This window comes from Antechinus flavipes, chromosome 1 (genome assembly GCF_016432865.1).
Source record: "Antechinus flavipes isolate AdamAnt ecotype Samford, QLD, Australia chromosome 1, AdamAnt_v2, whole genome shotgun sequence".
Classification (NCBI taxonomy): domain Eukaryota; kingdom Metazoa; phylum Chordata; class Mammalia; order Dasyuromorphia; family Dasyuridae; genus Antechinus; species Antechinus flavipes.
In genome coordinates, this window is record NC_067398.1 from 81,098,417 (window position 1) to 81,113,170 (window position 14,754).

The window sequence follows — 14,754 nt, forward strand, 5'->3', positions numbered from 1 at the left end:
AAGTGGTAAAGCAGGGCTGGGGCTCCCACCCAGGTCTCGGGGCAGAAGAGCATTAGGAAAGGCCACCTGGCGCCCTGTGCACGCTGTCCTGAAGGGGACTGGATCTGGCTTCCCAAAGGGGCTAGTCCGGCTAGCAAGGAGTGAGTCGCTGCATGCTGGGCCGGGGGGCTGGGGCTTCCAAAGCAAAAAATGAGCCCTTGTCTGCAGGAAGAGCTTCCGTTGTAATGCAGAGGAGATGGACACACAGAGAAGTAAAAGTAATTGGGGGTTTCTGGGAAAGGCACCAGCAGCCAGAAACTCAGGAAAGACCCCAGTGGGAGGTGAGCTCTGAAGGATGCTGAGGACATTAAGGTGGAAGGACTTTGCAGGCTTAGGAGCCAACCCACTGCAAGAAGAGATGGGACTTTTGTGTGGGTGAACGGGGGGTGGAGGCGAGGCTGGTGCTTTGGCTGGAGCACAGGAGTGCGGGGTGGGCAATGCCATATTGTCAGGTCTTGAACAGAGCTCCAAAAAGTGTTGAGCTTTCTCTGCAAAGTTAATTAACATGAATACAGGGAACAAAAGGGGACCACCAAAGATTTCTTTTTTAAAAAATTTTCCAGTCTTATTTATAACAGATTTTAAAAGTTTGTTTCTATGAAAGAAATTGTAGTTGTGGGGAAAGACCCTAATATTTAGGATTCCCACTAAAGATTTCTGAGCAGATGGATTATGTGCATAGAGCTAAGTAAAGTATAGCTTTATTTTAATGCCCACATAAGAGACAATGGCAAAAGTCCAAGCTGGTGACAAAGACTATAGAGAGGGAGGTGAAGGTGAGAGGCAGACAGACCATTCCAGCGTAGGGGTACCGGAAGTATGGATCATAGGATCGGGCAGGTGAGGAAGCAGTTCTCCAGACCTTCAGTCCTTTGTCCTGTCACAATTATAAAGTGGGAGAACCAGGATTTGGAACCAAGTCCTTCCACTCACTATCCCCTGGAGTTTGGGGACAGGGCTGCTTAGAGGAAGAGCAGAAGTGAATTATGGGGAGAAATCCAGGAATGTTTGAGGACGGCCTTGATGAATGAAGAAGCGCCGGGGGAGCTGAGTCACCCTTCTTTGTTAGCGTTGGGACGGGAGAAGGCCTACCTGTTGGACTTCAAAGTGAATGGAGAATAGGATACAAAGGGATCTGGGGGGAGAATCGGGAAAGGACCCTTGAAAGAGATGGCACTTGAGCTAGGATTTATGGGGAGCTGGAGGGGGAGGGAGGATGGGAGAGGTTCCAGCTTCCATGCCTAGGAATAGACAAGGAGATAAGGGTGTTTGTGATGGAAGAAGGCGGCCTTCTTTTTCTGAGCTTCACCCCTAGGGCTCCTCCTGAGACTTCTCTCTGCCTTAGGGGCCTCCCCACCCCGGAGCAGCCCACCCCAAGCCCAATCTCCACAGAATATCCCTTGGCAAGGCTCTTCAAGAGCCTCCATTTTGCATAAGGACCTCCAGTCTTCTCCAGGCCCACTTCCTTACCTTCTCTGCTCCCAAGGGAGTCAGAAAAAGGGAGACAAGAACTCCCTTAAGGTCTCTCTCCAGGACTTTGGAAGGGATGGCATGGCACGGGACCACCCAGAGTAAGGGGCCCTCACCAGAGAAGGTGCTGTGCCCTATGAGCAAGGCGGAACTGGATCAGCCCAGAAGAAATGGGAGATGCACAAAGTCCACCCCGAATGTTCACGGGTTATGTCTGAGGCTGCCCTACGGCCAAGCACGCCGAGCTCAGTCACAGTAGGAGCCACCATCGCTGGTCTCTAATCTGGCGATAGCACTTTGGTCCTTTTCCAGGAGGAAGGACAACAGGCAGCAACTTCACAACCGCAGGCCCTGCCTCTCCACCCATTTTGTGATTCTTACTCCATTAGAATATAAGCTCCTTGAGGGCAGGAAATGATTTTTTTGTTTTGTTTCTATTCATATTCCTAGCGTTTATCTCAGTGTCAGGTGCTGTAAGCACTTAAGAATTTTGTTTCCTTCTTCCTAGTTTGGCTAACCGGGAGTACTTAAAGGAAAAGAATATGTAATCCTTCCTGGAAAAATAAATTAGGGCTGGATGACAAAGGGCCTTGAATGCTAATTAGTGGAATTGGTATTTTAGAAAATAGGGAGTCACTGCAATTTCTTTTTTTCTTTTTTCCCCCTGAGGCAATTGGGGTTAAGTGACTTGCCCAGGGTCACACAGCTGCCCGTACGGCAATTTCTTGGGAATGGCTTGACCACTAAAGGAATACAGTTTGGCAGTTGTGTGGAGAAAGGATTACAGATGTTGGATGTGGAGACCAGTGGGAAGGCTATTGCAATACTCTGGGTTAGAGGTTAATGAGGGATCTTACTAGGGTGGAGAGAAGGGGTCAGATGCAAAGGACCAAATGGAATAGAGAAGACTCGGCAGCTACTTATAATTAGGGGAAGAGGGAGAGGAGAGAATTAAAAATGACTCCCAAGGCTGTGATCCTAGGGAAATGGAAAATGAGTTTGCTCTTAACAGAAATAGGAAAGCTAGGGGGAAGGGTAAATTTAGGAGGAAAAAGGTGAGTCTGAGATGCCCAAATAAGGGGCACAGGAAGGAAATATAGGGGAGGAAAGGGGCATCGGTATGGGAGGGAGGTGGTCAGGGCAGGCTTCCTGGAAGAGGTGTGACCCATGCCATTTAAAATGATGGGACTTTTCTGGTAAGGAGGGGTGGGAGACTCCCAGAGAGACACCTCCCATTTCCACAAAGCACTTTCCTTGCTCTTCTCAGGTAGGCTCAACTTTCCCAGTCAGGCCTCTAGTAATTAGCAGGGCCAAGTCCAGAATACAGGGTTGCTGATTCTAGAGACCGTCTGCTGCCATATCCTGAAGGAGAGGGGCCGGTCCCACCCACCTGAGATGGGGGGCTAGGAAAGGGCGATGGGAAAGGGTCAGCTTCTTCAGAAGGTTTCTTTCCATCTGTGGCAGGGTGGTTCCAGCTCAGCGGAAGTATGGCGAAACTTTCCTTTACAAGGGGGAGGCTCCTCCCCTTCTTTTGCAAGAGAGTTTACAGGCAGGCAACCTCCCATCCATGACTCCTAAATCTGCCCCTATTCTGGGGTGAGGGCCTTGTGGCAATCAAGTGATCCATTATTAATTGTCAATATTAAATGCTGGTGCTGGAGAGAGAAACAATTAATAAAAGAATGAGTAAATGGATAAATGGAATGATGAAATGATTCCTATTGGCAAGGTGCTTAGATAAATACATTTTAAGTTGTTTGAGGAAGGGAATAAGCATTTATAGAGCACCTACTATTGGGCCAGACACTGTGCTAAGTGCTTTTTATTTATTTATTTATTTTTACAAATATCTCATTTGAATCTCAAAACAACTCTTTGAGGTCAATGCTGTTGTTTTGCCCATTTTACAGTTGAAGGAACTGGGATAAACATGAAGTGACTTGCCCAGTCACATTTAGTGTCTAAAGTCACATTTGAACTTGCATCTTCTCTATTCCTGGACCATCGCTCTATCCACTGTGTTCTAGTTAAGTACAGTTTGAAGAAGTTTAGGAGAACTGTAGGTTTTGGGATGAGAAGCCTTGACCAGGGTTATCCCATCAGCACTGGGAGGCTTTCCACCACTTATTTCACAACGTTTCATTTCAGGAAGGGATCTGGAAGACAACTCATCCAATTTGACTGAGGATCCTTTCTTTTTTCTATTAATTGTTTTTACTTTTTCTGGTTACACATGTATATTAATTTTTTAAAATACATATTTCTTTATGAATCTTATTGGGAGAGAAAAATCAGAACAAAAGGGAAAAACCATGAGAGAGAAAAAACAAAAAGAAAAAGTGAACATAGCATGTGTTGATTTACATTCATTCAACATTTTTTTAATGCAGTTGAACTTTTCCATCCAAGGGATTGACTTGGATCACTGAACCACTGAGAAGAATAGAGTTTTTTATAGTTGATTATCACACATTCTTGCTGTCATTATGTGCCATGTATTCCTGGTTCTGCTTGTTTTTCTCACTATCAGTTTATGTAAGTCTTTCCTGGCCTTTCTAAAATCAACTTGTTCATCATTTTTATAGAACAATGATATTCCATTAACTTCATATACCATAACTTATTTAGCCATTCCCCTGTTGATGGGGAATCTACTTATTTGACTGAGGATCTTTTCCAGTAAGCCCAGTAAGTGGCTTCTGCTTTTTTCTGAAAGCCCCCCGGGGAGAAGAAGCCTTCTATATGCTGAGGTCCGGTGCAAGGGAAGGGCAAAGACTTAGTGTCTTTCCCTCCTTTCCTCTCTCTGTCTCTCCATCATCACCTTTCTTTCTCTCTCATTCAGTCTGTATGCTTCTGTCTTGGTCTCTTTCTTCCCCCCTCTCTCTATCATTTTCTCTTCTGCTCCATTTCTTTCTCTACATCAAGCTCCCTCTGTCTTTTCTGACTCTCCTGTGTGTGACTCTCATTCTCTCTATTTTTTTCCTCTCATTCTCTTTTTCTTTTATTCTCTCATTTTCTTTCCCTTCTTTTATCCTCTTTCTCTTATTCTTTTATTCTTTCTCTCCCCTTCTCATTCTATCTTCTTCCACTCTCCTCTTCTCCCTTTTCTCTCTTCTCTCTTTTTTTCCTCTCCTTTCCCTTTCCCCCTCTCATTTCTCAGCTCTTTTTCTTTCTTTTTTCCTGTGCCTCTGTCTCTCCCAGATCCCTCTGTTCATCCTTTTCTCATTGTCTCCTCCGTTTCTCTGTGCCTCAGTCTCTTTCCATCCCTCTGCATCCATTTCTCTCTTTTAGACCCGCTACCTTTTGAGGCTGCTGTGTCTATTTGGTTTCTGACTCAGAGAGCACAGACAGGATGCAAGGTAATAAATAGCCACGTGGCCCTGGCTCACCGGGGGCTTTAGGAACTACTTTGAATGCCGAGCTTCCTTGGGTGCCCTCAGGGGAAGTGGTCTTGCTACTTCAGAGCTGACACAGGACCTTGAGATTCCTGGAGGTAGCTGGGGAATCTCCCGGGGGGAGAAGATCATGATAGGATTTGGACTACAGTGGGAGAAACTTAAGCTATACTTTAGTAGAACTTCCCTGGGTCATGACAGGTTCAGATACAGGTACAGGTACAGGTACAGGTACAGGTACAGGTACAGATACAGGTACAGATACAGGGACAGGGACAGGTACAGGTACAGATACAGGGACAGGGACAGGGACAGGGACAGGGACAGGTACAGGGGGTTGAGGGAAATGGAGGGAAGTCCAGCGTTTGGTCTGGTTCATGTGGGTGAAGGATTATAGGCAGCTTGATGCTGTTTATACCACAGATTCCAGGCTTCACTTTACCAGGATCAGCAAAGAGGATCCCCTTGGTCTCTACTGCTGGAAGAAGGATCTCTCAATCCCCTCATGGGATAAGTCCCAGGAAGCCTTATGATCATTGACCCCTGGCACTTGGACATCGATTTTGGAGCTTCTGGCTCTCAGGCAGCTAATCACCCAGTGAGTCAGGGCAGCAAATATTATGTTCTATTTTACAGAAAATGAAATGGAGAAAGAAGAGACTGGTTTAATATCACAGAAGATGAACATATCTAAAACCCAGGGCTCTCAGAGTACCAGCTCAGGGCTCTTTCCACTTGGGCAGATTACCCTCCACTGTGAGTTTCATGTAAGATCATGTAGGTTCAATTAGAATGTAAGTCTCCTGAGGTCAGGGTTTTAAAAAACATTTTATTTGTATTCCTAGTGTTTACTTACCCTGTGCCTGGAACACAGTAACTGCACTCTGATCATTGTAGGGGGCTGAGGATGCTGAGCTGGGCCAGCGTGGGACTATGGGCTGGGTTAAAGCCCAGTTTCTTAAGTTGTGGGTTGCAACCCCATATGGAGTTTCATAACTGAATGTGGTGATCACTAAATTATGATTTATTATCAGCAAATGTTTAATCTGTGTACCTACTTTATGTGCCCAGGACAGGGACCTCTCTGACTTTCTTGGACAAAAAGGCGACACAAACAGAAAAAGTTTAAAAAGCCCTGAGTTAAAAGATGGATCTGAGCTATGCAGAAGAAGTTCCGTATTAGAAAATCAGATTTTCCATTCAGCGCCGGTCTTTTCATCATGAATGCTTGAAAATCCTCTGTTTCATTGAATGACCACCTTTTCCTCTGAAGGATCATCCTCACTTTTGCTGGATAGGTGATTCTTAGTTGCAATCCTAGCTCCATTGCTCTAATATCATGGAATATCATGCGGGAGAGGCTCCTGAGAAAGAAGAGAAAACCTGCAGAAAATGATGAGGATTAAAATGTGGTTAAAAAAAGAAAAATTCTCCAAACATTCCCTTTTCTCTCTCCCGCAGCCGTTGCCTGGAGTCCTGGGGGGGTGCTAATTGGTTTCCATGACAACTGGCAGGTAATCCAAGTTTCCCTGCAGGAGAGGGAGAGCCCTGAATCTGCTGGAGATGGACTCCTGGACACCCTCTAGACCACAAAAAGGCCAGAGCATGTATGGAGGGAGCCTAGACTAAGCTTCTGGGGCTCGGATCTCATCTACTCACTCCCCTTACCTGAAGTAGGAAAGAGAGCCAAAGGTGCCCAGGACAGGGACCTCTCTGACTCCTTCTAGCACCTGCCAAGGCCCCTTCTCCCCCCTCAATCACCATCCCACAATTCAAAAACATGAAAGAAATGGCCGTCTGGATAGGGAGCACTAGGTTTAGAATCAAATGCAGCCTCAGACACTTGGTAGCTATGTGACTGGGCAAGTCACTTAACCTCTCCCTGCCTCAGTTTCTTCAACTTTAAAATGGATATAACAACAGCATCCACCTCCCAAGATGGCCATCAAGGTCCACTGAGATAATGTTTGCAAAGCTTTTAGCCTGGCATAGAGTAGGTGCTTAATAAATGCTTATTCCCGTCCCGTTCTCTAGAATCATAATCAGAACCAGGCTGGCAACTCGAATTGAGAAAGGGACCTGAGGATGTCAGGCCTGGGAAGCCCCTAAGAACAAGGCTGGGCTTGGGGACACTGTCAGAGCCAGAAGGGCCTTGGGACATAGGGCTGGGGAGGAGTCTTACAACAAAGAGCTTCTGCACCTGCAGGAAACTTGGACTCTAGAAGGAAAGAACTGAAGGGCCTGAAGAACACTGTACATGGCAGCAGAACCCCGGGTCTCTTTGTCTTCTAAAACCCTCTGCAGTCTGGCTTCTGACCTCATTATGCAACTGAGACTCCTCTCCAGAGTCTCCAGAGGTCACTTAATCCCCAAACCTTGCTGCTGGTTAGCTGTGTCCACTCTTGGAGACCCCGTGGGCCATACCATCCGTGGGGTTTTCTTGGCAAAGATGCTGGAACGGCTTGTCTTTTATTTCTCCAGGGGATTAAGTGACTCCCTCAGCTAGTAAGCTAGTTAAGTGTCTGAGGCTAGCTCCATGTCCACTGCGCACCCAGCTGCCTCCTAGGTGAACAGGTTAAAAGTACTTCTAGTGGCAGCTAGAGAGAGCCTGAGACTTGGCTTGAGCCATCTAAGTGCCAGTCTCCAAGTCCAGCGGCTTTTCCCCAAGATGCATTTTGTTATTATTCTGCAGCATGGGCTGCTCTTGCCCACCTGCTCCTTTCTCCTCTCCGAGTTCTCATGACTGTCCTCTCTTGGCTCTCTTCCTATCTGACGGACCGATCTTCTCATTCTCTTTCACGTGATCATCATCCATGTCACAACCAGGATGTGCAGGTGCTCTCCGAGATTCTGCTCTTTCCCACCCATGGTCTCTCCCTTGGTGACCTTATCAGCAATTATTATTCTTCAATGATCGCTTCTGTGCAGATAATTCTTAGATGCATTTAACCAGCCTTGGTCTCTCTCTCCTGAGCATCACCAACTGAACTTCCTGAGCCAGAGCATCTCAAAACCAAACGTCCAAAACAAAACTCGTAGTCTTTCCCGCAAACTCTTCCCTTCCCCCAATTCTCCTTTTATGGTCAAAGATATTCTCCCAGTCATTCAGGCTTGAAACTTCACCGTCATCCTTGACTCCTCACTCTTGCTCATAGCACATATGCAAACCCATTGCCAAACCTTATTCTTTCCACCTTCATCATATTTCTCATTTGAGTCCTCTTCCCCTCCTTTCCACAGTCACTCATCCCCCTTTGCCTGATTTTGCTGCAAGTCTTCTAATTAATCTCCCCATCTCACCAGTAGTCTGCAGAAACAAGCACCTACTATTTCCCAAGAATAGATTGCTCATTTCTAAAGTGTAAATGCTCGTGCTGAAAATTTAACAAACACTACAAGCTAGGCTTGTTTTGCTTTTTGTTGATCAACTAGACTTTAAAATGATGGAGAAAATGCCAATAATATAGTTTAAACTTAAAGTGTCAGTAATGTGGCTTAAATCCTCTTGTGATTGATTTTTTTTTCTCTTGAAAAGCTGGTTGTTAAACACTGAGCAACACACATTTGTTCATTCCCTATTCCACGTATTGTCACTCCTCACCTCCTCCCCAGCTCAATAAACTTCAGTTGCTCCCTATTATTTCCAAGATCAAATATCAAGTCCTTTGTTTGGCATTTCAGGATCCCCACAAGTCCCTTTTTACCTTCCCAATCTTCTCATGCTTTACCCTTCCTTGTATACTCTCTAGGGCAACCAAAGTGCCCCATTTGTTGTTCCCTGCACAGAGAGCTGTGTGACTGGACAAGTCTCTGACCCGTTTTCTCATCAGCAGAGTGCAGGGATTAGATGGCATGGTTCTTGAGTTATGATCCTATGATTTATTTAAGCTGGAACATAGAATATAGGTTAAACCACATGATTCTTGAGTTATGATCCTATGATTTATTTAAGCTGGAACATAGAACATAGGTTAGACCACATGGTTCTTGAGTTATGATCCTATGATTTATTTAAGCTGGAACATAGAACATAAGTTAGACCACATGGTTCTTGAGTTATGATCCTATGATTTATTTAAGCTGGAACATAGAACATAGGTTAAACCACATGATTCTTGAGTTATGATCCTATGATTTATTTAAGCTGGAACATAGAACATAGGTTAAACCACATGATTCTTGAGTTATGATCCTATGATTTATTTAAGCTGGAACATAGAACATAGGTTAGACCACATGGTTCTTGAGTTATGATCCTATGATTTATTTAAGCTGGAACATAGAACATAAGTTAGACCACATGGTTCTTGAGTTATGATCCTATGATTTATTTAAGCTGGAACATAGAACATAGGTTAAACCACATGATTCTTGAGTTATGATCCTATGATTTATTTAAGCTGGGAGGAATCTTAGAACATAGAATATAGAACCATATGGTTCTTGAGCTATGATCCCATGATTTATTTAAGCTGGAACATAGAACATAGGTTAAACCACATGATTCTTGAGTTATGATCCTATGATTTATTTAAGCTGGAACATAGAACATAGGTTAAACCACATGATTCTTGAGTTATGATCCTATGATTTATTTAAGCTGGAACATAGAACATAGGTTAGACCACATGGTTCTTGAGTTATGATCCTATGATTTATTTAAGCTGGAACATAGAACATAGGTTAGACCACATGGTTCTTGAGCTATGATCCTTTGATCTGTCTGAGCTGGGAGGAATCTTAGAACATAGAATATAGAACCATATGGTTCTTGAGCTATGATCCCATGATTTATTTAAGCTGGAACACAGAACATAGGTTAGACCACATGGTTTTTGAGCTATGATCCTTTGATCTATCTGAACTGGGAGGAACATTGAACATCAAACATAGGAAGTTGGAGCTGGGAGGTCACACAGTTCAATTCCTTCTTCTTATTTATGGAAAACCTTGGGACCAGAGAAGTCCCTTGCCCCAGCTAAAATGTCCTCTTTCTCCTCAATACCCCTTCCCACCTCCAGCCAGTCAGTGACCGAGATGAGACTCAAACCCAGTTCTCCTGACTCCCAGACCATTGCTATTTGGACCATGGTGCCCCTTTTCTCCTGAAATCTAAATGCACCTAATAAAGGAAAGATGGGGTAATCAGGAAGCCTTGTTCCAAGCCTGGCTGGGCCTCTGCCCTCTCTGGCCTCAGTTTCCCCCCTGTGCAGCTCCACCCAGGACTGGCAGGGGATGGAGGAGGGAGCAGAGGGGATGCTCTGGGGAGTCTGACAGGGATAACGGGGTGACTCACAGTGTTTGTTCCTTCTCCAGCAAGCCGGAGGAGTCCCCAGTGTCTGGGCTGGGCCCTGCTCCCTCTGTACCAGGGGAGATCAGGAAGGGGGCGGATCGGATCCTTCCAGGGCACACACACAGACACAGGCGCATTGTTCCCCGCGCTGGGCCAGGCAGAGCAGCCGGGAGCCCATGGGTGACATTGAGTGGTGTCTGTGTGTGGCAGCTGGGGGCTGGGCTCTCTCCCCTGGCCCCCGCCCAGGCCCTGGCCCCTCTCCCGCTCTGGCTAGTCATATAAGTGCCTGGCAGTGCTGGTATTACCACAGACCAGCATCCCGGGGCTGGGACGGGGCCCTGGCTCTGGAGAAAATGGTGGGAACCTGAGGAGAAACTTGGCAGGGGGCTCACTGGGCTTTTCCTCATTTCTGTTTAGCCTGGAATAACCTCTTCATTCCCCTGGTCCCCTCAGCTCATGCTGCTGGTTCCAGGAAGCCCTCTCTGGCTCCCCCATCCCCCCAGGGTTCTCCCTTCTCTTGCCCCGAATTACATTTAGCCCTTTCCTGCCCAGGAGCCCCCTCATTTGTGGGAAGAATGGAGGGGCTGAGGGCCTTCCCCCATGGGGTTCTCCCTTCTCTTGCCCTGAATTACATTTAGCCCTTTCCCACTCAGGAGCCCCCTCATTTGTGGCAGGCTAACCTCTCTGGGAGGAATGGAGGGCTGAGGGCCTTCCCCCTTGGGGTTCCAAAGGCTGTCCCAGGTGCAGACCATGGAGTCTGGGGCTCCCTGGCCATCCTTGCTGACCTACATGGCAGCTCCTGTGACCCTCACCCAACAGATGGAGAAAGGAAAGCCTCGTTTTTTCTAGTCAAAGGAGCAGTTTGTCGAGTTGAATTTGGCCGGGAGCACCGAGGGCCTCAGTCTGAGCGGAGGAGGAGGGCTGGAGGCAGGCCGGAGGGCTCGCTCACGCAGGAGGGGCCTGGCTCGTCGGGACTTGTCTGCCCCCTGCCCTGCCCTCCCTCTCGGGCTGGGCTCAGGCACCGACTCATCTCTGGGCTGGGCAGGTCAGAAGGAACTGGAGGGGGTGGCCCTCGGTGGTGGAGCCAAATCCAGCTCCCTTTCTATCTGTGAAATGGGAACGCAATTCATCATTCATCCAATAAATATTTATCAAGTCCTGCTGTGCGAACAGAAATTAGAAAACAGGTCCCTCCCTCAAGGAACTGAACACTCCGTGTGTAACCTGTCTGTGACCGTGACATGGGCTCCGGGAGCAGGGGAACCGGGCCCGGGGGCCAGGACTCCCACGGGGTCGCAGGGCCCCATTCCGAGCAGTCTGGGACCCAGCCAATAAGTGGTCAGGTGGAAGGACTCTGGGAAAACCAGTCACAGAGCCCTCAGTAGGCTGGTGGCTGAGCAAGGGCCATGTTTGAGCTTGACAGTGAAAGTCCTTCCTGCCTGCTGGGGGCTGGCTGGGTCTGGGCTCTTGGGTTCCCTTCTCCAATCTCAGGTTTCGATGTCGGGCGGGGAGGGGCCAGCCTGCGATCTCAGGACAAACGGAGCCCTGGTGAACCTTGGGCTTTCTACATTTTCCTCTTTCCTGTCTTGGTTTTTCTGTCTCTTCCTGTGTCTTTTATCTTTCGTTCTCTGTCCCTCCCTTCCCCTCCTCTATCTCCCTGTCTCTGTCTCTCTCTTCCTGTTCACTAGGGTCCTTATTCTCCGTCTCTCTGGGTCTCTCTCTTCTGTCTCCCAGTCTCTGTCTCACTATTTTCCTCTCTATTCCCTCCCCTAATCTCTGTCCAGTTGCTCCTAGACCAGATCCCAGATCCGAGTGACCCGGAGGCTGAATTAATCCCGACCTCAGGACGGTGAATGGGGTCTCCGGGTGAGCGTTTCCCCCTTTGGCCCACACCCTGACTTTCTCAGGCATTTTCTCTCAGGTCTGACTCAGTAGAGAAGCCGGGAAGCAGGGCTATGGACTTTGGGCTTTCCACTCTGGGCTCTGGACCCAGTGATCACAGAACCAGAGGCACCGGAGGAGGAAGTAGCTTAGCGGGAAAACCCCAGACACAGTGGGGAATGCCTTGCTCCTAGAAGCTGAAAACTAGAGCTGTGTTTCAAGGCTCCCAAGGTAGGCACTGAGGCACCGAATCAGCCTCCTGGAGAAAGGGGGACTGTCCCGAGCTGGTCCACCTGCTTGACCACTAATAGAGGTGAAACAGGGTCCCAGGCCTGAGAACCAGACAACTCTAGACACCGAGGGACTCAGTCCCGGTCAGTGTTAATGTGGCCCAACCCTCTCCACATGGAGACTGGGGGATAAAATCACATTTCCAACACAACACCTCTTCCTAGTCCCTAGCCTTCAAGTCCCAGCTTGTCCTGATTAATTCTGTCCTGTCATTTCCCCTTCTGTGTTTTGTTGGAAAGAATGCTGGATTTGGAACAAGAGTTTTACACGTAGGCTCCGCCACTTAGGGCCTGTCACGTTGGGAAAGTCGAGGCTTCCCTGAGCCTCAGTTTCCTCATCTGATGGGAGTTGGCTACATGACCTCCAAGGCCCCTCCGAGTTCAAATCTACATTGCAGAGCTCCAGGACTTACTGTGGGACCAGAACATGCAGCCCTCCATCCCTCCTTGTTCAGTTCTGTCCTCTCAATGTTTCCCTGCCCCAGATTGTAAGAAGTCTGAGGGCAGGGCTCAGTCTTTTCCCTCAGACTGGGAAAATCCTCAGGGAAATACCTGAATTTCCCTCTCCCCCAGATCAGGGGCGGCCTGAGCCAGAGCTTTGTCTTTCCACCTCAGACTAGAGACACCCTGAAGGCAACGTCCTGTTTCCTCTCTCTGATTGGCAGATTTTGGAAAGCAGAATCTGGTCCCTTCCCCTGTTGGATCAGAGACTGTGTTTTATCCTCCTTCTGTTTCTTACCCAGATTCTAGGGTTCTGTTTGGGTCAGGGAGGAAGCAGATGGCTAATGCAGACGGCCTTCCTATCATCCTCCTGCCCCCTCATTTCCCAGACAGGCAGGGCGGCCCTCTTGGCTCTCTGACTGCTCCAGGGAAGGTTCCACGGCCACGTCACCAGTGCTGGGGCCTCTGACTCCTGGATCTCCTTGCCCATTCTGTCCCAGGGCAATATTGTCCCAGAAAGGTCCTCTGTGATGTCATCTCTGCTCAAGGCTCATTACCTAATGACTGTCATTAGTCATTCATAGAAAGGACAGAGGATGGTCATCATCATGTGGGCAGCCCTGTTGGGTGCCCCGAGGGGGTCTTTGCCAACCTTCACTTAGGCTGCCAGGCAAGTCCTAACAAGTTTCTCTCATACCTTGGACGTTCCAGGACCTAGGAGCATCTTGCACATGTCTATTATTGGGACTGACCAGGAAATATGGATGACTCAGGATAGCCCATTCCTCCTGCTGGGCTCTCAGTTTCTTACCTATGACTGCTCAAAAGATAAGAAGTGTAATCCTCCTATCTGAAGGATGGTATTCTGTAGGACCATCTATACTCCCTAGCCAAGGCCTTGGATAAAGGCCTAGAGGTCATGTCCATCAAATTTGTGAACGACACAAAACTGGGAGAGATGGCCTATATACAGGCCAATAGAGGATAACTTCAAAAATATAAAATTACCAAAAGTATCAGAAGATTAGGTAGAAATATTAAATAGCTCAAACTAAAAAAAAAAAAAATCTGATTGCAAAGAAACTACCAAATTCCAGGAAAATTCTATCAAACTTTTAGAAAACAGTTAATACCCATACTTCAAAAATTGAGAAGAAAGCACTCTACCTGAATCCTTTTATGAGATAAATATTGTCCTAATATCTATATCAGGGAAAGACAAAACATAAAAAAGAAAATTACAAGTCAATATCATAAATGAACATTGACTCAAAAACATTTCAAATGGAATCCTATCAGACTATAGCAATTAGTCCTATAAATCATTCATTGTGATCAACTGGAATTTATAACAGGAATGAAAAGATAGTTCAACATAAAGAAAACAATAAACTTAATTAGTCATATTAAAAAACAAAATATCTAAAACCACATAATCATCTCAGTAGATAAAGAAAAAGCCTTTGACAAAGTACAACAATCTCTTATGCTAAAAATTCTACAAAGTAAAAAGATTCAGGGATTCTTTTTGAGTATATTAGAAAGCATCTATTTAAAATAGAAAGCAAGCATCATATACAAAGAGAAAGAAATTAATGGCATAAAGATAGATAAAAAGGAGATGCAACTATCCCTGTTTATTTTTTTCTTTTTTGATCTGATTTTTCTTGTGCAGAATGATAATTGTGGAAATATATATAGAAGAACTACATATGTTTCACATATATTGGATTACTTGCAGGCCAGGGAGCAGGAGGGAGGAAGGAAGAGAGAAAGAAACTGGAAGACAAGATTTTACAAGGATGAATGCTGAAAATTATGCATGTTTTGAAAACAAAACCTTTTTTTAAAAATCAATTGCTTTTCTACATAAAAACAAAACATAAGAAACAATAATAGAAAGAGAAACTTCATTCCAAATAGCTACAAAATGTATAAAATATAT